The sequence below is a fragment of the Hyla sarda genome, chromosome 4 (genome assembly GCF_029499605.1).
Source record: "Hyla sarda isolate aHylSar1 chromosome 4, aHylSar1.hap1, whole genome shotgun sequence".
In the NCBI taxonomy this organism is placed as follows: domain Eukaryota; kingdom Metazoa; phylum Chordata; class Amphibia; order Anura; family Hylidae; genus Hyla; species Hyla sarda.
In genome coordinates this window covers 20504537-20528271 of record NC_079192.1, presented here as the reverse complement: position 1 = coordinate 20528271, position 23735 = coordinate 20504537, and the positions used below count along the sequence as shown (strand labels likewise).

The following is a 23735-nucleotide window of genomic DNA, read 5'->3' as shown; positions in this document are numbered from 1 at the left end:
TCAGGTCTGACCTTTCAATAGGCAACTGTAACAGACAGTGACAAAGAGCCCAAACCAAAAGCTCAGTAGGCAATCAGAAACAAAATCCAACAATCAATCCTAAAGCCCTAAACTGAAGGACCCAGTAGACATGGGAGACACTGCAGAAATCAGAGACATCAGAGAAATGCAACTTCAGAGAAAGCTGTGATGGCTGAGTGGTTAAGGCGTTGGACTTGAAATCCAATGGGGTCTCCCCGCATAGGTTCAAATCCTGTTCACAGCGCTAGGCTCTATATTTTGAAAGATTAAACCTTGCAATTGAAAGTTCAAGCAAAAGAAGTTTTGAGAGCTAAGTAAAACAACACTCATTTTGCAATGGGGTTTTCCCGCACTGGTTCAAATCCTGTTTACAGTGGTGTATTTTGTGCGCCGAGGGAGAGGAATCTGGTGAGAGCAAGATTACCCGAACTCAATATTGAGGGGATGTATAAGTAATGTAAAGAAAGCCTTTCACTTCCACCCTCTGGACCTGCCCTATCTCTTCCTTCTGGTTAAAATGGTAAGAAATATGTAAAGAGTTCTGTGATGACCAAGTGGACAAGAAATCCAATAAGATCCCCCTTTCAAACTTCAAATCCTGTCCTCCGTAGAATATTTCATGGGAATTATCCCAAAAATATATCTCCTAAACTTTATACATATGAAACCTAAAAAATAACACTGTATGTTTTCCTGACAGCATATCCGTTTCCTCCTTCATTCTCGGAAACCTCAGGTCTGACCTTTCAATAGGCAACTGTAACAGACAGTGACAAAGAGCCCAAACCAAAAGCTCAGTAGGCAATCAGAAACAAAATCCAACAATCAATCCTAAAGCCCTAAACTGAAGGACCCAGTAGACATGGGAGACACTGCAGAAATCAGAGACATCAGAGAAATGCAACTTCCGAGAAAGCTGTGATGGCCGAGTGGTTAAGGCGTTGGACTTGAAATCCAATGGGGTCTCCCCGCATAGGTTCAAATCCTGTTCACAGCGCTAGGCTCTATATTTTGAAAGATTAAACCTTGCAATTGAAAGTTCAAGCAAAAGAAGTTTTGAGAGCTAAGTAAAACAACACTCATTTTGCAATGGGGTTTTCCCGCACTGGTTCAAATCCTGTTTACAGTGGTGTATTTTGTGCGCCGAGGGAGAGGAATCTGGTGAGAGCAAGATTACCAGAACTCAATATTGAGGGGATGTATAAGTAATGTAAAGAAAGCCTTTCACTTCCACCCTCTGGACCTGCCCTATCTCTTCCTTCTGGTTAAAATGGTAAGAAATATGTAAAGAGTTCTGTGATGACCAAGTGGACAAGAAATCCAATAAGATCCCCCTTTCAAACTTCAAATCCTGTCCTCCGTAGAATATTTCATGGGAATTATCCCAAAAATATATCTCCTAAACTTTATACATATGAAACCTAAAAAATAACACTGTATGTTTTCCTGACAGCATATCCGTTTCCTCCTTCATTCTCGGAAACCTCAGGTCTGACCTTTCAATAGGCAACTGTAACAGACAGTGACAAAGAGCCCAAACCAAAAGCTCAGTAGGCAATCAGAAACAAAATCCAACAATCAATCCTAAAGCCCTAAACTGAAGGACCCAGTAGACATGGGAGACACTGCAGAAATCAGAGACATCAGAGAAATGCAACTTCCGAGAAAGCTGTGATGGCCGAGTGGTTAAGGCGTTGGACTTGAAATCCAATGGGGTCTCCCCGCATAGGTTCAAATCCTGTTCACAGCGCTAGGCTCTATATTTTGAAAGATTAAACCTACAAATTGAAAGTTCAAGCAAAAGAAGTTTTGAGAGCTAAGTAAAACAACACTCATTTTGCAATGGGGTTTTCCCGCATAGGTTCAAATCCTGTTTACAGCGGTGTATTTTATGCGCCGAGGGAGAGAAATCTGGTGAGAGCAAGATTGCCCGAACTCAATAGTGAGGGGATGTATAAGTAATGTAAAGAAAGCCTTTCACTTCCACCCTCTGGACCTCTCTTCCTTCAGGTTAAAATGCTAAGAAATATGTAAAGAGTTATGTGATGGCCAAGTGGACAAGAAATCCAATGAGATCCCCCTTTCAAACTTCAAATCCTGTCCTCCGTAGAATATTTTATGGGAATTTTCCCAGAAATGAATCTCCTAAACTTTATACATATGAAAACTAAAAAATAACACTGTGTGTTTACCTGACAGCATATCCATTTCCTCCTTCATTCTCGGAAACCTCAGGTCTGACCTTTCAATAGGCAACTGTAACAGACAGTGACAAAGAGCCCAAACCAAAAGCTCAGTAGGCAATCAGAAACAAAATCCAACAATCAATCCTAAAGCCCTAAACTGAAGGACCCAGTAGACATGGGAGACACTGTAGAAATCAGAGACTTCGGAGAAATGCACCTTCCGAGAAAGCTGTGATGGCCGAGTGGTTAAGGCGTTGGACTTGAAATCCAATTGGGTCTCCCCACATAGGTTCAAATCCTGTTCACTGCGCTAGGCTCTATATTTTGAAAGATTAAACCTTGCAATTGAAATTTCAAGCAAAAGAAGTTTTGAGAGCTAAGTAAAACAACACTCATTTTGCAATGGGGTTTTCCCGCACAGGTTCAAATTCTGTTTACAGCTGTGTATTTTATGCGCCGAGGGAGAGAAATCTGGTGAGAGCAAGATTGCCCGAACTCAATAGTGAGGGGATGTATAAGTAAAGTAAAGAAAGCCTTTCACTTCCACCCTCTGGACCTGCCCTATCTCTTCCGTCAGGTTAAAATGCTAAGAAATATGTAAAGAGTTATGTGATGTCCAAGTGAACAAGAAATCCAATGAGATCCCCCTTTCAAACTTCAAATCCTGTCCTCCGTAGAATATTTTATGGGAATTTTCCAAGAAATGTATCTCCTAAACTTTATGCTTATGAAACCTAAAAAATAACACAGTTTGTTTACCTGACAGCATATCCGTTTCCTCCTTCATTCTCGGAATCCTCAGGTCTGACCTTTCAATAGGCAACTGTAACAGACAGTGACAAAGAGCCCAAACCAAAAGCTCAGTAGGCAATCAGAAACATAATCTAACAATCAATCCTAAAGCCCTAAACTGAAGGACCCAGTAGACATGGAAGACACTGCAGAAATCAAAGACATTGGAGAAACACAAATTCCGAGAAAGCTGTGATGGCCGAGTGGTTAAGGCGTTGGACTTGAAATCCAAAGGGGTCTCCCCGCATAGGTTCAAATCCTGTTCACAGCGCTAGGCTCTATATTTTGAAAGATTAAACCTTGCAATTGAAAGCTCAAGCAAAAGAAGTTTTGAGAGCTAAGTAAAACAACACTCATTTTGCAATGGGGTTTTCCCGCACGGGTTCAAATCCTGTTTACAGCGGTGTATTTTATGCACCGAGGGAGAGAAATCTGATGAGAGCAAGATTGCCCAAACTCAATAGTGAGGGGATGTATAAGTAATGTAAAGAAAGCCTTTCACATCCACCCTCTGGACCTACCCTATCTCTTCCTTCTGGTTAAAATGGTAAGAAATATGTAAAGAGTTATGTGATGACCAAGTGGACAAGAAATCCAATAAGATCCCCCTTTCAAACTTCAAATCCTATCCTCCGTAGAATATTTCATGGGAATTATCCCCAAAAAATACATCTCCTAAACTTTATACATATGAAACCTAAAAAATAACACTGTATGTTTTCCTGACAGCATATCCGTTTCCTCCTTCATTCTCGGAAACCTCAGGTCTGACCTTTCAATAGGCAACTGTAACAGACAGTGACAAAGAGCCCAAACCAAAAGCTCAGTAGGCAATCAGAAACAAAATCCAACAATCAATCCTAAAGCCCTAAACTGAAGGACCCAGTAGACATGGGAGACACTGCAGAAATCAGAGACATCAGAGAAATGCAACTTCAGAGAAAGCTGTGATGGCTGAGTGGTTAAGGCGTTGGACTTGAAATCCAATGGGGTCTCCCCGCATAGGTTCAAATCCTGTTCACAGCGCTAGGCTCTATATTTTGAAAGATTAAACCTTGCAATTGAAAGTTCAAGCAAAAGAAGTTTTGAGAGCTAAGTAAAACAACACTCATTTTGCAATGGGGTTTTCCCGCACTGGTTCAAATCCTGTTTACAGTGGTGTATTTTGTGCGCCGAGGGAGAGGAATCTGGTGAGAGCAAGATTACCCGAACTCAATATTGAGGGGATGTATAAGTAATGTAAAGAAAGCCTTTCACTTCCACCCTCTGGACCTGCCCTATCTCTTCCTTCTGGTTAAAATGGTAAGAAATATGTAAAGAGTTCTGTGATGACCAAGTGGACAAGAAATCCAATAAGATCCCCCTTTCAAACTTCAAATCCTGTCCTCCGTAGAATATTTCATGGGAATTATCCCAAAAATATATCTCCTAAACTTTATACATATGAAACCTAAAAAATAACACTGTATGTTTTCCTGACAGCATATCCGTTTCCTCCTTCATTCTCGGAAACCTCAGGTCTGACCTTTCAATAGGCAACTGTAACAGACAGTGACAAAGAGCCCAAACCAAAAGCTCAGTAGGCAATCAGAAACAAAATCCAACAATCAATCCTAAAGCCCTAAACTGAAGGACCCAGTAGACATGGGAGACACTGCAGAAATCAGAGACATCAGAGAAATGCAACTTCCGAGAAAGCTGTGATGGCCGAGTGGTTAAGGCGTTGGACTTGAAATCCAATGGGGTCTCCCCGCATAGGTTCAAATCCTGTTCACAGCGCTAGGCTCTATATTTTGAAAGATTAAACCTTGCAATTGAAAGTTCAAGAAAAAGAAGTTTTGAGAGCTAAGTAAAACAACACTCATTTTGCAATGGGGTTTTCCCGCACAGGTTCAAATCCTGTTTACAGCGGTGTATTTTATGCGCCGAGGGAGAGGAATCTGGTGAGAGCAAGATTACCCGAACTCAATAGTGAGGGGATGTATAAGTAATGTAAAGAAAGCCTTTCACTTCCACCCTCTGGACCTGCCCTATCTCTTCCTTCTGGTTAAAATGGTAAGAAATATGTAAAGAGTTATGTGATGACCAAGTGGACAAGAAATCCAATAAGATCCCCCTTTCAAACTTCAAATCCTGTCCTCCGTAGAATATTTCATGGGAATTATCCCAAAAATATATCTCCTAAACTTTATACATATGAAACCTAAAAAATAACACTGTATGTTTTCCTGACAGCATATCCGTTTCCTCCTTCATTCTCGGAATCCTCAGGTCTGACCTTTCAATAGGCAACTGTAACAGACAGTGACAAAGAGCCCAAACCAAAAGCTCAGTAGGCAATCAGAAACATAATCTAACAATCAATCCTAAAGCCCTAAACTGAAGGACCCAGTAGACATGGAAGACACTGCAGAAATCAGAGACATCAGAGAAATGCAACTTCCGAGAAAGCTGTGATGGCCGAGTGGTTAAGGCGTTGGACTTGAAATCCAATGGGGTCTCCCCACATAGATTCAAATCCTGTTCACAGCGCTAGGCTCTATATTTTGAAAGATTAAACCTTGCAATTGAAAGTTCAAGCAAAATAAGTTTTGAGAGCTAAGTAAAACAACACTCATTTTGCAATGGGGTTTTCCCGCACAGGTTCAAATTCTGTTTACAGCTGTGTATTTTATGCGCCGAGGGAGAGAAATCTGGTGAGAGCAAGATTGCCCGAACTCAATAGTGAGGGGATGTATAAGTAATGTAAAGAAAGCCTTTCACTTCCACCCTCTGGACCTCTCTTCCTTCAGGTTAAAATGCTAAGAAATATGTAAAGAGTTATGTGATGGCCAAGTGGACAAGAAATCCAATGAGATCCCCCTTTCAAACTTCAAATCCTGTCCTCCGTAGAATATTTTATGGGAATTTTCCCAGAAATGAATCTCCTAAACTTTATACATATGAAAACTAAAAAATAACCTTGTGTGTATACCTGACAGCATATCCATTTCCTCCTTCATTCTCGGAAACCTCAGGTCTGACCTTTCAATAGGCAACTGTAACAGACAGTGACAAAGAGCCCAAACCAAAAGCTCAGTAGGCAATCAGAAACATAATCCAACAATCAATCCTAAAGCCCTAAACTGAAGGACCCAGTAGACATGGGAGACACTGCAGAAATCAGAGACATCGGAGAAATGCACCTTCCGAGAAAGCTGTGATGGCCGAGTGGTTAAGGCATTGGACTTGAAATCCAATTGGGTCTCCCCAGATAGGTTCAAATCCTGTTCACCGCGCTAGGCTCTATATTTTGAAAGATTAAACCTTGCAATTGAAATTTCAAGCAAAAGAAGTTTTGAGAGCTAAGTAAAACAACACTCATTTTGCAATGGGGTTTTCCCGCACAGGTTCAAATTCTGTTTACAGCTGTGTATTTTATGCGCCGAGGGAGAGAAATCTGGTGAGAGCAAGATTGCCCGAACTCAATAGTGAGGGGATGTATAAGTAATGTAAAGAAAGCCTTTCACTTCCACCCTCTGGACCTGCCCTATCTCTTCCGTCAGGTTAAAATGCTAAGAAATATGTAAAGAGTTATGTGATGTCCAAGTGAACAAGAAATCCAATGAGATCCCCCTTTCAAACTTCAAATCCTGTCCTCCGTAGAATATTTTATGGGAATTTTCCAAGAAATGTATCTCCTAAACTTTATGCTTATGAAACCTAAAAAATAACACAGTGTGTTTACCTGACAGCATATCCGTTTCCTCCTTCATTCTCGGAATCCTCAGGTCTGACCTTTCAATAGGCAACTGTAACAGACAGTGACAAAGAGCCCAAACCAAAAGCTCAGTAGGCAATCAGAAACATAATCTAACAATCAATCCTAAAGCCCTAAACTGAAGGACCCAGTAGACATGGAAGACACTGCAGAAATCAAAGACATTGGAGAAACACAAATTCCGAGAAAGCTGTGATGGCCGAGTGGTTAAGGCGTTGGACTTGAAATCCAATGGGGTCTCCCCGCATAGGTTCAAATCCTGTTCACAGCGCTAGGCTCTATATTTTGAAAGATTAAACCTTGCAATTGAAAGTTCAAGCAAAAGAAGTTTTGAGAGCTAAGTAAAACTACACTCATTTTGCAATGGGGTTTTCCCGCACGGGTTCAAATCCTGTTTACAGCGGTGTATTTTATGCGCCGAGGGAGAGGAATCTGGTGAGAGCAAGATTACCCGAACTCAATAGTGAGGGGATGTATAAGTAATGTAAAGAAAGCCTTTCACTTCCACCCTCTGGACCTGCCCTATCTCTTCCTTCTGGTTAAAATGGTAAGAAATATGTAAAGAGTTATGTGATGACCAAGTGGACAAGAAATCCAATAAGATCCCCCTTTCAAACTTCAAATCCTGTCCTCTGTAGAATATTTCATGGGAATTATCCCAAAAATATATCTCCTAAACTTTATACATATGAAACCTAAAAAATAACACTGTATGTTTTCCTGACAGCATATCCGTTTCCTCCTTCATTCTCGGAAACCTCAGGTCTGAACTTTCAATAGGCAACTGTAACAGACAGTGACAAAGAGCCCAAACCAAAAGCTCAATAGGCGATCAGAAACATAATCCAACAATCAATCCTAAAGCCCTAAACTGAAGGACCCAGTAGACATGGGAGACACTGCAGAAATCAGAGACATCGGAGAAATGCACCTTCCGAGAAAGCTGTGATGGCCGAGTGGTTAAGGCGTTGGACTTGAAATCCAATAGGGTCTCCCCACATAGGTTCAAATCCTGATCACAGCGCTAGGCTCTATATTTTGAAAGATTAAACCTTGCAATTGAAAGTTCAAGCAAAAGAAGTTTTGAGAGCTAAGTAAAACAACACTCATTTTGCAATGGGGTTTTCCCGCACAGGTTCAAATCCTGTTTACAGTGGTGTATTTTATGCGCCGAGGGAGAGGAATCTGGTGAGAGCAAGATTACCCGAACTCAATAGTGAGGGGATGTATAAGTAATGTAAAGAAAGCCTTTCACTTCCACCCTCTGGACCTACCCTATCTCTTCCTTCTGGTTAAAATGGTAAGAAATATGTAAAGAGTTATGTGATGACCAAGTGGACAAGAAATCCAATAAGATCCCCCTTTCAAACTTCAAATCCTGTCCTCTGTAGAATATTTCATGGGAATTATCCCAAAAATATATCTCCTAAACTTTATACATATGAAACCTAAAAAATAACACTGTATGTTTTCCTGACAGCATATCCGTTTCCTCCTTCATTCTCGGAAACCTCAGGTCTGAACTTTCAATAGGCAACTGTAACAGACAGTGACAAAGAGCCCAAACCAAAAGCTCAGTAGGCGATCAGAAACATAATCCAACAATCAATCCTAAAGACCTAAACTGAAGGACCCAGTAGACATGGGAGACACTGCAGAAATCAGAGACATCGGAGAAATGCACCTTCCGAGAAAGCTGTGATGGCCGAGTGGTTAAGGCGTTGGACTTGAAATCCAATGGGGTCTCCCCACATAGGTTCAAATCCTGTTCACAGCGCTAGGCTCTATATTTTGAAAGATTAAACCTTGCAATTGAAATTTCAAGCAAAAGAAGTTTTGAGAGCTAAGTAAAACAACACTCATTTTGCAATGGGGTTTTCCCGCACAGGTTCAAATTCTGTTTACAGCTGTGTATTTTATGCGCCGAGGGAGAGAAATCTGGTGAGAGCAAGATTGCCCGAACTCAATAGTGAGGGGATGTATAAGTAATGTAAAGAAAGCCTTTCACTTCCACCTTAACCACTCGGAAGACACTGCAGAAATCAGAGACATTGGAGAAACAAAAATTCCGAGAAAGCTGTGATGGCCGAGTGGTTAAGGCGTTGGACTTGAAATCCAATGGGGTCTCCCCGCATAGGTTCAAATCCTGTTCACAGCGCTAGGCTCTATATTTTGAAAGATTAAACCTTGCAATTGAAAGCTCAAGCAAAAGAAGTTTTGAGAGCTAAGTAAAACAACACTCATTTTGCAATGGGGTTTTCCCGCATGGGTTCAAATCCTGTTTACAGCGGTGTATTTTATGCGCCGAGGGAGAGAAATCTGGTGAGAGCAAGATTGCCCAAACTCAATAGTGAGGGGATGTATAAGTAATGTAAAGAAAGCCTTTCACATCCACCCTCTGGACCTACCCTATCTCTTCCTTCTGGTTAAAATGGTAAGAAATATGTAAAGAGTTATGTGATGACCAAGTGGACAAGAAATCCAATAAGATCCCCCTTTCAAACTTCAAATCCTATCCTCCGTAGAATATTTCATGGGAATTATCCCAAAAAAATACATCTCCTAAACTTTATACATATGAAACCTAAAAAATAACACTGTATGTTTTCCTGACAGCATATCCGTTTCCTCCTTCATTCTCGGAAACCTCAGGTCTGACCTTTCAATAGGCAACTGTAACAGACAGTGACAAAGAGCCCAAACCAAAAGCTCAGTAGGCAATCAGAAACAAAATCCAACAATCAATCCTAAAGCCCTAAACTGAAGGACCCAGTAGACATGGGAGACACTGCAGAAATCAGAGACATCAGAGAAATGCAACTTCAGAGAAAGCTGTGATGGCCGAGTGGTTAAGGCGTTGGACTTGAAATCCAATGGGGTCTCCCCGCATAGGTTCAAATCCTGTTCACAGCGCTAGGCTCTATATTTTGAAAGATTAAACCTTGCAATTGAAAGTTCAAGCAAAAGAAGTTTTGAGAGCTAAGTAAAACAACACTCATTTTGCAATGGGGTTTTCCCGCACAGGTTCAAATCCTGTTTACAGTGGTGTATTTTATGCGCCGAGGGAGAGGAATCTGGTGAGAGCAAGATTACCCGAACTCAATAGTGAGGGGATGTATAAGTAATGTAAAGAAAGCCTTTCACTTCCACCCTCTGGACCTGCCCTATCTCTTCCTTCTGGTTAAAATGGTAAGAAATATGTAAAGAGTTCTGTGATGACCAAGTGGACAAGAAATCCAATAAGATCCCCCTTTCAAACTTCAAATCCTGTCCTCCAACTTCTGAGAAAGCTGTGATGGCCGAGTGGTTAAGGCGTTGGACTTGAAATCCAATGGGGTCTCCCCGCATAGGTTCAAATCCTGTTCACAGCGCTAGGCTCTATATTTTGAAAGATTAAACCTTGCAATTGAAAGTTCAAGCAAAAGAAGTTTTGAGAGCTAAGTAAAACAACACTCATTTTGCAATGGGGTTTTCCCGCACAGGTTCAAATCCTGTTTACAGTGGTGTATTTTATGCGCCGAGGGAGAGGAATCTGGTGAGAGCAAGATTACCCGAACTCAATAGTGAGGGGATGTATAAGTAATGTAAAGAAAGCCTTTCACTTCCACCCTCTGGACCTGCCCTATCTCTTCCTTCTGGTTAAAATGGTAAGAAATATGTAAAGAGTTCTGTGATGACCAAGTGGACAAGAAATCCAATAAGATCCCCCTTTCAAACTTCAAATCCTGTCCTCCGTAGAATATTTCATGGGAATTATCCCAAAAATATATCTCCTAAACTTTATACATATGAAACCTAAAAAATAACACTGTATGTTTTCCTGACAGCATATCCGTTTCCTCCTTCATTCTCGGAAACCTCAGGTCTGACCTTTCAATAGGCAACTGTAACAGACAGTGACAAAGAGCCCAAACCAAAAGCTCAGTAGGCAATCAGAAACAAAATCCAACAATCAATCCTAAAGCCCTAAACTGAAGGACCCAGTAGACATGGGAGACACTGCAGAAATCAGAGACATCAGAGAAATGCAACTTCCGAGAAAGCTGTGATGGCCGAGTGGTTAAGGCGTTGGACTTGAAATCCAATGGGGTCTCCCCGCATGAGTTCAAATCCTGTTCACAGCGCTAGGCTCTATATTTTGAAAGATTAAACCTTGCAATTGAAAGTTCAAGCAAGAGAAGTTTTGAGAGCTAAGTAAAACAACACTCATTTTGCAATGGGGTTTTCCCGCACAGGTTCAAATCCTGTTTACAGCGGTGTATTTTATGCGCCGAGGGAGAGGAATCTGGTGAGAGCAAGATTACCCGAACTCAATAGTGAGGGGATGTATAAGTAATGTAAAGAAAGCCTTTCACTTCCACCCTCTGGACCTGCCCTATCTCTTCCTTCTGGTTAAAATGGTAAGAAATATGTAAAGAGTTCTGTGATGACCAAGTGGACAAGAAATCCAATAAGATCCCCCTTTCAAACTTCAAATCCTGTCCTCCGTAGAATATTTCATGGGAATTATGCCAAAAATATATCTCCTAAACTTTATACATATGAAACCTAAAAAATAACACTGTATGTTTTCCTGACAGCATATCCGTTTCCTCCTTCATTCTCGGAAACCTCAGGTCTGACCTTTCAATAGGCAACTGTAACAGACAGTGACAAAGAGCCCAAACCAAAAGCTCAGTAGGCAATCAGAAACAAAATCCAACAATCAATCCTAAAGCCCTAAACTGAAGGACCCAGTAGACATGGGAGACACTGCAGAAATCAGAGACATCAGAGAAATGCAACTTCTGAGAAAGCTGTGATGGCCGAGTGGTTAAGGCGTTGGACTTGAAATCCAATGGGGTCTCCCCGCATAGGTTCAAATCCTGTTCACAGCGCTAGGCTCTATATTTTGAAAGATTAAACCTTGCAATTGAAAGTTCAAGCAAAAGAAGTTTTGAGAGCTAAGTAAAACAACACTCATTTTGCAATGGGGTTTTCCCGCACAGGTTCAAATCCTGTTTACAGCGGTGTATTTTATGCGCCGAGGGAGAGGAATCTGGTGAGAGCAAGATTACCCGAACTCAATAGTGAGGGGATGTATAAATAATGTAAAGAAAGCCTTTCACATCCACCCTCTGGACCTGCCCTATCTCTTCCTTCTGGTTAAAATGGTAAGAAATATGTAAAGAGTTCTGTGATGACCAAGTGGACAAGAAATCCAATAAGATCCCCTTTCAAACTTCAAATCCTGTCCTCCGTAGAATATTTCATGGGAATTATCCCAAAAATATATCTCCTAAACTTTATACATATGAAACCTAAAAAATAACACTGTATGTTTTCCTGACAGCATATCCGTTTCCTCCTTCATTCTCGGAAACCTCAGGTCTGAACTTTCAATAGGCAACTGTAACAGACAGTGACAAAGAGCCCAAACCAAAAGCTCAGTAGGCGATCAGAAACATAATCCAACAATCAATCCTAAAGCCCTAAACTGAAGGACCCAGTAGACATGGGAGACACTGCAGAAATCAGAGACATCGGAGAAATGCACCTTCAGAGAACCATTTCTCTGAAGGTTCAAATCCTGTTTACAGCGGTGTATTTTATGCGCCGAGGGAGAGGAATCTGGTGAGAGCAAGATTACCCGAACTCAATAGTGAGGGGATGTATAAGTAATGTAAAGAAAGCCTTTCACTTCCACCCTCTGGACCTGCCCTATCTCTTCCTTCTGGTTAAAATGGTAAGAAATATGTAAAGAGTTCTGTGATGACCAAGTGGACAAGAAATCCAATAAGATCCCCCTTTCAAACTTCAAATCCTGTCCTCCGTAGAATATTTCATGGGAATTATCCCAAAAATATATCTCCTAAACTTTATACATATGAAACCTAAAAAATAACACTGTATGTTTTCCTGACAGCATATCCGTTTCCTCCTTCATTCTCGGAAACCTCAGGTCTGAACTTTCAATAGGCAACTGTAACAGACAGTGACAAAGAGCCCAAACCAAAAGCTCAGTAGGCGATCAGAAACATAATCCAACAATCAATCCTAAAGCCCTAAACTGAAGGACCCAGTAGACATGGGAGACACTGCAGAAATCAGAGACATCGGAGAAATGCACCTTCCGAGAAAGCTGTGATGGCCGAGTGGTTAAGGCGTTGGACTTGAAATCCAATGGGGTCTCCCCACATAGGTTCAAATCCTGTTCACAGCGCTAGGCTCTATATTTTGAAAGATTAAACATTGCAATTGAAATTTCAAGCAAAAGAAGTTTTGAGAGCTAAGTAAAACAACACTCATTTTGCAATGGGGTTTTCCCGCACAGGTTCAAATTCTGTTTACAGCTGTGTATTTTATGCGCCGAGGGAGAGAAATCTGGTGAGAGCAAGATTGCCCGAACTCAATAGTGAGGGGATGTATAAGTAATGTAAAGAAAGCCTTTCACTTCCACCCTCTGGACCTGCCCTATCTCTTCCGTCAGGTTAAAATGCTATGAAATATGTAAAGAGTTATGTGATGGCCAAGTGGACAAGAAATCCAATGAGATCCCCCTTTCAAACTTCAAATCCTGTCCTCCGTAGAATATTTTATGGGAATTTTCCAAGAAATGTATCTCCTAAACTTTATGCTTAAGATACCTAAAAAATAACACTGTGTGTTTACCTGACAGCATATCCGTTTCCTCCTTCATTCTCGGAATCCTCAGGTCTGACCTTTCAATAGGCAACTGTAACAGACAGTGACAAAGAGCCCAAACCAAAAGCTCAGTAGTCAATCAGAAACATAATCTAACAATCAATCCTAAAGCCCTAAACTGAAGGACCCAGTAGACATGGAAGACACTGCAGAAATCAGTGACATTGGAGAAACACAAATTCCGAGAAAGCTGTGATGGCCGAGTGGTTAAGGCGTTGGACTTGAAATCCAATGGGGTCTCCCCGCATAGGTTCAAATCCTGTTCACAGCGCTAGGCTCTATATTTTGAAAGATTAAACCTTGCAATTGAAAGCTCAAGCAAAAGAAGTTTTGAGAGCTAAGTAAAACAACACTCATTTTGCAATGGGGTTTTCCCGCACGGGTTCAAATCCTGTTTACAGCGGTGTATTTTATGCGCCGAGGGAGAGAAATCTGGTGAGAGCAAGATTGCCCAAACTCAATAGTGAGGGGATGTATAAGTAATGTAAAGAAAGCCTTTCACATCCATCCTCTGGACCTACCCTATCTCTTCCTTCTGGTTAAAATGGTAAGAAATATGTAAAGAGTTATGTGATGACCAAGTGGACAAGAAATCCAATAAGATCCCCCTTTCAAACTTCAAATCCTGTGCTCCGTAGAATATTTCATGGGAATTATCCCAAAAATATATCTCCTAAACTTTATACATATGAAACCTAAAAAATAACACTGTATGTTTTCCTGACAGCATATCCGTTTCCTCCTTCATTCTCGGAAACTTCAGGTCTGAACTTTCAATAGGCAACTGTAACAGACAGTGACAAAGAGCCCAAACCAAAAGCTCAATAGGCGATCAGAAACATAATCCAACAATCAATCCTAAAGCCCTAAACTGAAGGACCCAGTAGACATGGGAGACACTGCAGAAATCAGAGACATCGGAGAAATGCACCTTCCGAGAAAGCTGTGATGGCCGAGTGGTTAAGGCGTTGGACTTGAAATCCAATAGGGTCTCACCACATAGGTTCAAATCCTGATCACAGCGCTAGGCTCTATATTTTGAAAGATTAAACCTTGCAATTGAAATTTCAAGCAAAAGAAGTTTTGAGAGCTAAGTAAAACAACACTCATTTTGCAATGGGGTTTTCCCGCACAGGTTCAAATTCTGTTTACAGCTGTGTATTTTATGCGCCGAGGGAGAGAAATCTGGTGAGAGCAAGATTGCCCGAACTCAATAGTGAGGGGATGTATAAGTAATGTAAAGAAAGCCTTTCACTTCCACCCTCTGGACCTGCCCTATCTCTTCCGTCAGGTTAAAATGCTATGAAATATGTAAAGAGTTATGTGATGGCCAAGTGGACAAGAAATCCAATGAGATCCCCCTTTCAAACTTCAAATCCTGTCCTCCGTAGAATATTTTATGGGAATTTTCCAAGAAATGTATCTCCTAAACTTTATGCTTATGAAACCTAAAAAATAACACTGTGTGTTTACCTGACAGCATATCCGTTTCCTCCTTCATTCTCGGAATCCTCAGGTCTGACCTTTCAATAGGCAACTGTAACTGACAGTGACAAAGAGCCCAAACCAAAAGCTCAGTAGTCAATCAGAAACATAATCTAACAATCAATCCTAAAGCCCTAAACTGAAGGACCCAGTAGACATGGGAGACACTGCAGAAATCAGAGACATCGGAGAAATGCACCTTCCGAGAAAGCTGTGATGGCCGAGTGGTTAATGCGTTGGACTTGAAATCCAATGGGGTCTCCCCACATAGGTTCAAATCCTGTTCACAGCGCTAGGCTCTATATTTTGAAAGATTAAACCTTGCAATTGAAATTTCAAGCAAAAGAAGTTTTGAGAGCTAAGTAAAACAACACTCATTTTGCAATGGGGTTTTCCCGCACAGGTTCAAATTCTGTTTACAGCTGTGTATTTTATGCGCCGAGGGAGAGAAATCTGGTGAGAGCAAGATTGCCCGAACTCAATAGTGAGGGGATGTATAAGTAATGTAAAGAAAGCCTTTCACTTCCACCCTCTGGACCTGCCCTATCTCTTCCGTCAGGTTAAAATGCTTAGAAATATGTAAAGAGTTATGCGATGGCCAAGTGGACAAGAGATCCAATGAGATCCCCCTTTCAAACTTCAATTCCTGTCCTCCGTAGAATATTTTATGGGAATTTTCCAAAAAATGTATCTCCTAAACTTTATGCTTATGAAACCTAAAAAATAACACTGTGTGTTTACCTGACAGCATATCCGTTTCCTCCTTCATTCTCGGAATCCTCAGGTCTGACCTTTCAATAGGCAACTGTAACAGACAGTGACAAAGAGCCCAAACCAAAAGCTCAGTAGGCAATCAGAAACATAATCCAACAATCAATCCTAAAGCCCTAAACTGAGGGACCCAGTAGACATGGGAGACACTGCAGAAATCAGAGACATCAGAGAAATGCAAATTCTGAGAAAGCTGTGATGGCCGAGTGGTTAATGCGTTGGACTTGAAATCCACTGGTGTCTCCCCGCATAGGTTCAAATCCTGTTCACAGCACTAGGTTAATATTTTGAAAGATTAAACCTTGCAATTGAAAGTTCAAGCAAAAGAAGTTTTGAGAGCCAAGTAAAACAACACTCATTTTGCAATGGGGTTTTCCAGCACAGGTTCAAATTCTGTTTACAGCTGTGTATTTTATGCGCCGAGGGAGATAAATCTGGTGAGAGCAAGATTGCCCGAACTCAATAGTGAGGGGATGTATAAGTAATGTAAAGAAAGCCTTTCACATCCACCCTCTGGACCTACCCTATCTCTTCCTTCAGGTTAAAATGGTAAGAAATAAGTAAAGAGTTGTGTGATGGCCAAGTGGACAAGAAATCCAATGAGATCCCCCTTTCAAACTTCAATTCCTGTCCTCCGTAGAATATTTTATGGGAATTTTCCAAAAAATGTATCTCCTAAACTTTATGCTTATGAAACCTAAAAAATAACACTGTGTGTTTACCTGACAGCATATCCGTTTCCTCCTTCATTCTCGGAATCCTCAGGTCTGACCTTTCAATAGGCAACTGTAACAGACAGTGACAAAGAGCCCAAACCAAAAGCTCAGTAGGCAATCAGAAACATAATCCAACAATCAATCCTAAAGCCCTAAACTGAGGGACCCAGTAGACATGGGAGACACTGCAGAAATCAGAGACATCAGAGAAATGCAAATTCTGAGAAAGCTGTGATGGCCGAGTGGTTAATGCGTTGGACTTGAACTCCACTGGTGTCTCCCCGCATAGGTTCAAATCCTGTTCACAGCACTAGGTTAATATTTTGAAAGATTAAACCTTGCAATTGAAAGTTCAAGCAAAAGAAGTTTTGAGAGCCAAGTAAAACAACACTCATTTTGCAATGGGGTTTTCCAGCACAGGTTCAAATTCTGTTTACAGCTGTGTATTTTATGCGCCGAGGGAGATAAATCTGGTGAGAGCAAGATTGCCCGAACTCAATAGTGAGGGGATGTATAAGTAATGTAAAGAAAGCCTTTCACATCCACCCTCTGGACCTACCCTATCTCTTCCTTCAGGTTAAAATGGTAAGAAATAAGTAAAGAGTTGTGTGATGGCCAAGTGGACAAGAAATCCAATGAGATCCCCCTTTCAAACTTCAAATCCTGTCCTCCGTAGAATATTTCATGGGAATTGTCCCACATATGTATCTCCTAAACTTTATACTTATGAAACCTAAAAAATAACAATGTGTGTTTACCTGACAGCATATCCGTTTCCTCCTTCATTCTCGGAAACCTCAGGTCTGACCTTTCAATAGGCAACTGTAACAGACAGTGACAAAGAGCCCAAACCAAAAGCTCAGTAGGCAATCAGAAACATAATCCAACAATCAATCCTAAAGCCCTAAACTGAAGGACCCAGAAGACATGGGAGACACTGCAGAAATCAGAGACATCGGAGAAATGCATCTTCCGAGAAAGCTGTGATGACCGAGTGGTTAAGGCTTTGGACTTGAAATCCAATGGAGTCTCCCCGCACAGTTTCAAATCCTGTTCACAATGCTAGGCTCTATATTTTGAAATATTAAAAATTGCAATTGAAAGTTCAAGCAAAAGAAGTTTTGAGAGCTAAGTAAAACAACACTCATTATGCAATGGGGTTTTCCCGCACAGGTTCAAATCCTGTTTAGAGCGGTGTATTTTAAGCGCCGAGGGAGTGAAATCTGGTGAGAGCAAGATTACCCGAACTCAATAGTGAGGGGATGTATAAGTAATGTAAAGAAAGCCTTTCACTTCCACCCTCTGTACCTGCCTTATCTCTTCCTTCTGGTTAAAATAGTAAGAAATATGTAAAGAGTTATGTGATGACCAAGAGGACAAGAAATGCAATGAGATCCCCCTTTCAAACTTCAAATCCTTTCCTCCATAGAATATTTCATGGGAATTATCCCAGAAATATATCTCCTAAACTTTAGACATACGAAACCTAAAAAATAACACTGTATGTTTTCCTGACAGCATATCCGTTTCCTCCTTCATTCTCGGAAACCTCAGGTCTGACCTTTCAATAGGCAACTGTAACAGACAGTGACAAAGAGCCCAAACCAAAAGCTCAGTAGGCAATCAGAAACAAAATCCAACAATCAATCCTAAAGCCCTAAACTGAAGGACCCAGTAGACATGGGAGACACTGCAGAAATCAGAGACATCAGAGAAATGCAACTTCCGAGAAAGGTGTGATGGCCGAGTTGTTAAGGCGTTGGACTTGAAATCCAATGGGGTCTCCCCGCATAGGTTCAAATCCTGTTCACAGCGCTAGGCTCTATATTTTGAAAGATTAAACCTTGCAATTGAAAGTTCAAGCAAAAGAAGTTTTGAGAGCTAAGTAAAACAACACTCATTATGCAATGGGGTTTTCCCGCACAGGTTCAAATCCTGTTTAGAGCGGTGTATTTTAAGCGCCGAGGGAGTGAAATCTGGTGAGAGCAAGATTACCCGAACTCAATAGTGAGGGGATGTATAAGTAATGTAAAGAAAGCCTTTCACTTCCACCCTCTGTACCTGCCTTATCTCTTCCTTCTGGTTAAAATAGTAAGAAATATGTAAAGAGTTATGTGATTACCAAGTGGACAAGAAATCCCATGAGATCCCCCTTTCAAACTTCAAATCCTGTCCTCCGTAGAATATTTCATGGGAATTTTCCCAGAAATGTATCTCCTAAACTTTATGCTTATGAAACCTAAAAAATATCACTGTGTGTTTACCTGACAGCATATCCGTTTCCTCCTTCATTCTCGGAAACCTCAGGTCTGACCTTTCAATAGGCAACTGTAACAGACAGTGACAAAGAGCCCAAACCAAAAGCTCAGTAGGCAATCAGTAACAAAATTCAACAATCAATCCTAAAGCCCTAAACTGAAGGACCCAGTAGACATGGGAGACACTGCAGAAATCAGAGACATCAGAGAAATGCAACTTCTGAGAAAGCTGTGATGGGCGAGTGGTTAAGGTGTTGGACTTGAAATCCAATGTGGTCTCCCCGCATAGGTTCAAATCCTGTTCACAGCGCTAGGCTCTTTATTTTGAAAGATTAAACCTTGCAATTGAAAGTTCAAGCAAAAGAAGTTTTGAGAGCTAAGTAAAACAACACTCATTTTGCAATGGGATTTTCCCGCACAGGTTCAAATCCTGTTTACAGCGGTGTATTTTATGCGCCGAGGGAGAGGAATCTGGTGAGAGCAAGATTACCCGAACTCAATAGTGAGGGGATGTATAAGTAATGTAAAGAAAGCCTTTCACTTCCACCCTCTGGACCTGCCCTATCTCTTCCTTCAGGTTAAAATGCTAAGAAATATGTAAAGAGTTATGTGATGACCAAGTGGACAAGAAATCCAATGAGATCCCCCTTTCAAACTTCAAATCCTGTCCTCCGTAGAATATTTCATGGGAATTATCCCAAAAATATATCTCCTAAACTTTATACATATGAAACCTAAAAAATAACACTGTATGTTTTCCTGACAGCATATCCGTTTCCTCCTTCATTCTCGGAAACCTCAGGTTTGACCTTTCAATAGGCAACTGTAACAGACAATGACAAAGAGCCCAAACCAAAAGCTCAGTAGGCAATCAGAAACAAAATCCAACAATCAATCCTAAAGCCCTAAACTGAAGGACCCAGTAGACATGGGAGACACTGCAGAAATCAGAGACATCAGAGAAATGCAACTTCTGAGAAAGCTGTGATGGCCGAGTTGTTAAGGCGTTGGACTTGAAATCCAATGGGGTCTCCCCGCATAGGTTCAAATCCTGTTCACAGCGCTAGGCTCTATATTTTGAAAGATTAAACCTTGCAATTGAAAGTTCAAGCAAAAGAAGTTTTGAGAGCTAAGTAAAACAACACTCATTTTGCAATGGGGTTTTCCCGGACAGGTTCAAATCCTGTTTACAGCGGTGTATTTTATGCGCCGAGGGAGAGGAATCTGGCGAGAGCTAGATTATCCGAACTCAATAGTGAGGGGATGTATAAGTAATGTAAAGAAAGCTTTTCACTTCCACCCTCTGGACCTGCCCTATCTCTTCCTTCAGGTTAAAATGGTTAGAAATATGTAAAGAGTTATGCGATGGCCAAGTGGACAAGAAATCCAATGAGATCCCTTTTTCAACCTTCACATCCTGTCCTCCGTAGCATATTTCATGGGAATTGTCCCAGAAATGTATCTCCTAAACTTTATACGTATGAAAGCAAAAAAATAACACTGTATGTTTACCTGACAGCATATCCTTTTCCTCCTTCATTTTCGTAAACCTCAGGTCTGACCTTTCAATAGGCAACTGTAACAGACAGTGAGAAAGAGCCCAAACCAAAAGCTCAGTAGGCAATCATAAACTCCAATCCAACAATCAATCCTAAAGCCCTAAACTGAAGGACCCAGTAGACATGGGAGACATGGGAGACACTGCAGAAATCAGAGATATCGGAGAAATGCACCTTGAGAAAGCTGTGATGGCCGAGTAGTTAAGGCATTGGACTTGAAATCAAACAGGGTCTCTCCGCACAGATTCAAATCCTGTTCACAGCGCTAGGCTCTACATTTTGAAAGATTAAACCTTGCAATTGAAAGTTCCCACAAAAGAAGTTTTGAGAGCTATGTAAAACAACACTCATTTTGCAATGGGGTTTTCCCGCACAGGTTCAAACCATGTTCACAGTGGTGTGTTTTATGCGCCGAGGGAGAGGAATCTGGTGATAGCAAGATTGCCGAACTCAATAGTAAGGGGATGTATAATAATGTAAAGTAAGCCTTTCACTTCCACCCTCTGAACCTGCCCTATCTCTTCCTTCAGGTTAAAATTGCTAAAAATATGTAAAGAGTTATGTGATAGACAAGTGGAATAGAAATCCATTGAGATCCCCCCTTCAACCTTCAAATCCTGTCATCCGAAGAATATTTCATGGGAATTATCACAGAAATATTTCTACTGAACTTCATATGTATAAAACCTAAAAAATAACACTGTATGTTTTCCTGACAGCATATCTGTTTCCTCCTTCCTTCTCGTAAACCTCAGGTCTTTCAATAGGCAACTGTAACAGACAGTGACAAAGAGCCCAAACCAAAAGCTCAGTAGGCAATCAGAAACCAATCCAAAAATCAATCCTAAAGCCCTAAACTGAAGGACACAGTAGACATGGGAGACACTGCAGAAATCAGAGACATCAGAGAAATGCAACTTCCGAGAAAGCTGTGATGGCCGAATGGTTAAGGCGTTGGACTTGAAATCCGATGTGGTTCAAACCCTGTTCACAGCGCTAGGCTCTACCTTTTTGAAAGATTAAACCTTGCAATTGAAAGTTCACACAAAAGAAGTTTTGATAGCTAAGTAAAACAACACTCATTTTGCAATGGGTTTTTCCCGCACAGGTTCAAACCCTGTTCACAGCGGTGTATTTTATGCGCCGAGTGAGAGTAATCTGGTGATAGCAAGATTACCCGAACTCAATAGTGAGGGGATGTATAAGTAATGTAAAGAAAGCCTTTCACTTCTTTTAGAGGTTGGTTGTTTCTTGGAAATGTTTTTATTGGAATAAAAACCTGTCCATGGAAAAAAGCTGTCCATGGAAATGTCTTTCTAAGATATGAAATTAAGAGTCCTGAATCAATGTGAAACCTCACAATGAGTAGACCTTTTGGCGCAACGGTAGTGCGTCTGACTCCAGATCGGAAGTTTGTGTGTTCAAATCACGTCGGGGTCAGGAGTCCTTTTCCTCCTTGCTTAACCTCCTGAGCGGTAATCCCGAGCGTGACTCGGGGTTAATTTTCTCTGCCAGGATCGGTAACCCCGAGTCACGCTCGGGATAGAATTGCAGAGTTCCCGGCCCGATATATCGCAAAAGCAATGCGATATAGCGATGCAGCCCCCCGGGAAAACTTGCGATTATCTGCTCTGGTCGGCTCCCGTTGCGGGGGCCGGCCAGAGCAGGTAAAGAAAAATACTAAAAGTCAGTATTTCCCTACCAGGGGGCCTCCAGCTGTTGCAAAACTACAACTCTCAGCATGCCCGAACAGCCAAAGGCTGTCCGGGCATGCTGGGAGTAGTAGTTTCACAACAGCTGGAGGCACCCTGTTAGAAAAACACTGAGCTAAGTGTAAAAGGAAGAAGTAGTAAAATAAAAAAAAACTTTTGCTCACCTAGTCCCGGTCCCTGAAGATGCCGTTCCCCTCCGTGCGGTCCGGGGTGTCCTCTCTTCACTATTCATCTTCTAGGACCTTTCACTTTTCAGCCAATCACAGGCCACAGTGGTGTAAAGCCTGTGATTGGCTGAAGGGGAAAGGCTTGTTCTGCAGCAAATACACTAGGTTTGAAATCTGCCCGGCAAACCCAGTGTATCCTGCTGCAGGACAAGAAGGTGACAGAGGGGGGAATGTGACAGAGGGGGGAATGTGACAAGGGGGGGGATGTGTCAGGGGGGGAATGTGACAGGGGGGGAATGTGACAGGGGGGGAATGTGTCAGGGGGGGGAATGTGACAGGGGGGGGATGTGACAAGGGGGGAATGTGACAAGGGGGGGAATGTGTCAGGGGGGGAATGTGTCAGGGTGGGGGGGAATGTGTCAGGGGGGGGAATGTGTCAGGGGGGGGAATGTGACAAGGGGGGGAATGTGACAAGGGGGGGAATGTGTCAGGGGGGGGGGGAATGTGACAGGGGGGGATGTGACAGGGGGGGGGGGAATGTGACAAGGGGGGGAATGTGACAAGGGGGGAATGTGACAGGGGGAGGAATGTGACAAGGAGGGGGGAGAATGTAACAAGGAGGGGGGAGAATGTGACGGGGGATGTGACAAGGGAGAGGGGGAATGTGACAGGGGAGATGTGAAATGGGCGGAGGGAGATGTGAAATTCAGTTAAAAAAATTGTACCTCTTTTGGTACAAATTTCCAGACAGAATCATACCGCCAGGGAGGTTAAGCACAGAAACATTGCTCTTAACCTGCTATTTTTAACCAGTTCTCAGTCCTTCTTCAAGAAGGGAATCACAGTCCTTTCCCTCCTTGCTTAAGCACGGAAACATTGCTCTTAACCTGCTAATTTTAACCAGTTCTCAGTCCTTCTTCAAGAAGGGTATCACTGGCCTTCATGTCAATTTTTTACGAACCTAAGCTTTCCTAAGTTTCCTACTTCTGTCTTAGTCTTCTTTCTGAAATGTTTCTCAAGAGCAAGAAAGGACTATCAGATAGGCAGTTGCCGATAGCCTCAGTTTAGGGGGAGAAATGAAAGAAGGCTAAAAAGGTCACTTTTAGAGCTTGGTTGTTTCTTTGAAATATTTTTATTGGAACAAAAAGCTGTCCATTGAAAATAGCTGTCCATGGAAATGTCTTTCTAGGATATGAAATCAAGGGTCTTGAATAAATGTGAGAGCTCACAGTGCCAGTTGACGTCGTGGCGCAACGGTAGCGCGTCTGACTCCAGATCAGAAGTTTGCGTATTCATATCACGTCAGGAGTCCTTTTCCTCCTTGCTTAAGCACAGAAACATTGCTCGTAACCTGCTAATTTTAACCAGTCATCAGTCCTTCTTCAAGAAAGGTATCACTGGCCTTCATGTCAATTTTTTACGAACATACGCTTTCATAAGTTTCCTACTTCTGTCTTAGTCTTCTTTCTGAAATGTTTCTCAAGAGCAAGACAGGACTATCAGATAGGCAGTTGCCGATAGCCTCAGTTTAGGGGGAGAAACGAAAGAAGGCTAAAAAGGTCATTTTTAGAGGTTGGTTGTTTCTTAGAAATGTTTTTATTGGAGCAATAAGCTGTCCATGGAA

The 23735-nt window shown here is 41.7% G+C and overlaps 26 non-coding genes across 26 annotated transcripts; all 26 read left to right on the top strand.

Annotated features, from left to right (window-relative positions):
• The first annotated feature begins 183 nt into the window (after positions 1 to 183).
• TRNAS-UGA (transfer RNA serine (anticodon UGA)) lies at positions 184 to 265 on the top strand. Its single transcript has one exon. It is a non-coding gene; the product is annotated as a tRNA-Ser (tRNA).
• Positions 266 to 936: 671 nt separating this feature from the next.
• TRNAS-UGA (transfer RNA serine (anticodon UGA)) lies at positions 937 to 1018 on the top strand. The gene has a single exon. It is a non-coding gene; the product is annotated as a tRNA-Ser (tRNA).
• Positions 1019 to 1689: 671 nt separating this feature from the next.
• On the top strand, positions 1690 to 1771 carry TRNAS-UGA (transfer RNA serine (anticodon UGA)). The gene has a single exon. It is a non-coding gene; the product is annotated as a tRNA-Ser (tRNA).
• A 664-nt stretch (positions 1772 to 2435) lies between these two features.
• TRNAS-UGA (transfer RNA serine (anticodon UGA)) lies at positions 2436 to 2517 on the top strand. The gene has a single exon. It is a non-coding gene; the product is annotated as a tRNA-Ser (tRNA).
• A 671-nt stretch (positions 2518 to 3188) lies between these two features.
• TRNAS-UGA (transfer RNA serine (anticodon UGA)) lies at positions 3189 to 3270 on the top strand. Its single transcript has one exon. It is a non-coding gene; the product is annotated as a tRNA-Ser (tRNA).
• A 673-nt stretch (positions 3271 to 3943) lies between these two features.
• On the top strand, positions 3944 to 4025 carry TRNAS-UGA (transfer RNA serine (anticodon UGA)). The gene has a single exon. It is a non-coding gene; the product is annotated as a tRNA-Ser (tRNA).
• A 671-nt stretch (positions 4026 to 4696) lies between these two features.
• TRNAS-UGA (transfer RNA serine (anticodon UGA)) lies at positions 4697 to 4778 on the top strand. Its single transcript has one exon. It is a non-coding gene; the product is annotated as a tRNA-Ser (tRNA).
• Positions 4779 to 5449: 671 nt separating this feature from the next.
• Positions 5450 to 5531, top strand: TRNAS-UGA (transfer RNA serine (anticodon UGA)). Its single transcript has one exon. It is a non-coding gene; the product is annotated as a tRNA-Ser (tRNA).
• A 664-nt stretch (positions 5532 to 6195) lies between these two features.
• TRNAS-UGA (transfer RNA serine (anticodon UGA)) lies at positions 6196 to 6277 on the top strand. The gene has a single exon. It is a non-coding gene; the product is annotated as a tRNA-Ser (tRNA).
• Positions 6278 to 6948: 671 nt separating this feature from the next.
• TRNAS-UGA (transfer RNA serine (anticodon UGA)) lies at positions 6949 to 7030 on the top strand. The gene has a single exon. It is a non-coding gene; the product is annotated as a tRNA-Ser (tRNA).
• Positions 7031 to 7701: 671 nt separating this feature from the next.
• Positions 7702 to 7783, top strand: TRNAS-UGA (transfer RNA serine (anticodon UGA)). Its single transcript has one exon. It is a non-coding gene; the product is annotated as a tRNA-Ser (tRNA).
• Positions 7784 to 8454: 671 nt separating this feature from the next.
• On the top strand, positions 8455 to 8536 carry TRNAS-UGA (transfer RNA serine (anticodon UGA)). The gene has a single exon. It is a non-coding gene; the product is annotated as a tRNA-Ser (tRNA).
• A 299-nt stretch (positions 8537 to 8835) lies between these two features.
• Positions 8836 to 8917, top strand: TRNAS-UGA (transfer RNA serine (anticodon UGA)). The gene has a single exon. It is a non-coding gene; the product is annotated as a tRNA-Ser (tRNA).
• Positions 8918 to 9590: 673 nt separating this feature from the next.
• On the top strand, positions 9591 to 9672 carry TRNAS-UGA (transfer RNA serine (anticodon UGA)). Its single transcript has one exon. It is a non-coding gene; the product is annotated as a tRNA-Ser (tRNA).
• Positions 9673 to 10048: 376 nt separating this feature from the next.
• TRNAS-UGA (transfer RNA serine (anticodon UGA)) lies at positions 10049 to 10130 on the top strand. The gene has a single exon. It is a non-coding gene; the product is annotated as a tRNA-Ser (tRNA).
• Positions 10131 to 10801: 671 nt separating this feature from the next.
• On the top strand, positions 10802 to 10883 carry TRNAS-UGA (transfer RNA serine (anticodon UGA)). The gene has a single exon. It is a non-coding gene; the product is annotated as a tRNA-Ser (tRNA).
• A 671-nt stretch (positions 10884 to 11554) lies between these two features.
• TRNAS-UGA (transfer RNA serine (anticodon UGA)) lies at positions 11555 to 11636 on the top strand. The gene has a single exon. It is a non-coding gene; the product is annotated as a tRNA-Ser (tRNA).
• A 1243-nt stretch (positions 11637 to 12879) lies between these two features.
• Positions 12880 to 12961, top strand: TRNAS-UGA (transfer RNA serine (anticodon UGA)). Its single transcript has one exon. It is a non-coding gene; the product is annotated as a tRNA-Ser (tRNA).
• Positions 12962 to 13632: 671 nt separating this feature from the next.
• TRNAS-UGA (transfer RNA serine (anticodon UGA)) lies at positions 13633 to 13714 on the top strand. Its single transcript has one exon. It is a non-coding gene; the product is annotated as a tRNA-Ser (tRNA).
• Positions 13715 to 14385: 671 nt separating this feature from the next.
• On the top strand, positions 14386 to 14467 carry TRNAS-UGA (transfer RNA serine (anticodon UGA)). The gene has a single exon. It is a non-coding gene; the product is annotated as a tRNA-Ser (tRNA).
• A 671-nt stretch (positions 14468 to 15138) lies between these two features.
• Positions 15139 to 15220, top strand: TRNAS-UGA (transfer RNA serine (anticodon UGA)). The gene has a single exon. It is a non-coding gene; the product is annotated as a tRNA-Ser (tRNA).
• Positions 15221 to 15891: 671 nt separating this feature from the next.
• TRNAS-UGA (transfer RNA serine (anticodon UGA)) lies at positions 15892 to 15973 on the top strand. Its single transcript has one exon. It is a non-coding gene; the product is annotated as a tRNA-Ser (tRNA).
• Positions 15974 to 16643: 670 nt separating this feature from the next.
• Positions 16644 to 16725, top strand: TRNAS-UGA (transfer RNA serine (anticodon UGA)). Its single transcript has one exon. It is a non-coding gene; the product is annotated as a tRNA-Ser (tRNA).
• A 1423-nt stretch (positions 16726 to 18148) lies between these two features.
• On the top strand, positions 18149 to 18230 carry TRNAS-UGA (transfer RNA serine (anticodon UGA)). Its single transcript has one exon. It is a non-coding gene; the product is annotated as a tRNA-Ser (tRNA).
• A 671-nt stretch (positions 18231 to 18901) lies between these two features.
• Positions 18902 to 18983, top strand: TRNAS-UGA (transfer RNA serine (anticodon UGA)). Its single transcript has one exon. It is a non-coding gene; the product is annotated as a tRNA-Ser (tRNA).
• Positions 18984 to 19654: 671 nt separating this feature from the next.
• TRNAS-UGA (transfer RNA serine (anticodon UGA)) lies at positions 19655 to 19736 on the top strand. Its single transcript has one exon. It is a non-coding gene; the product is annotated as a tRNA-Ser (tRNA).
• Positions 19737 to 23735: the final 3999 nt, after the last annotated feature.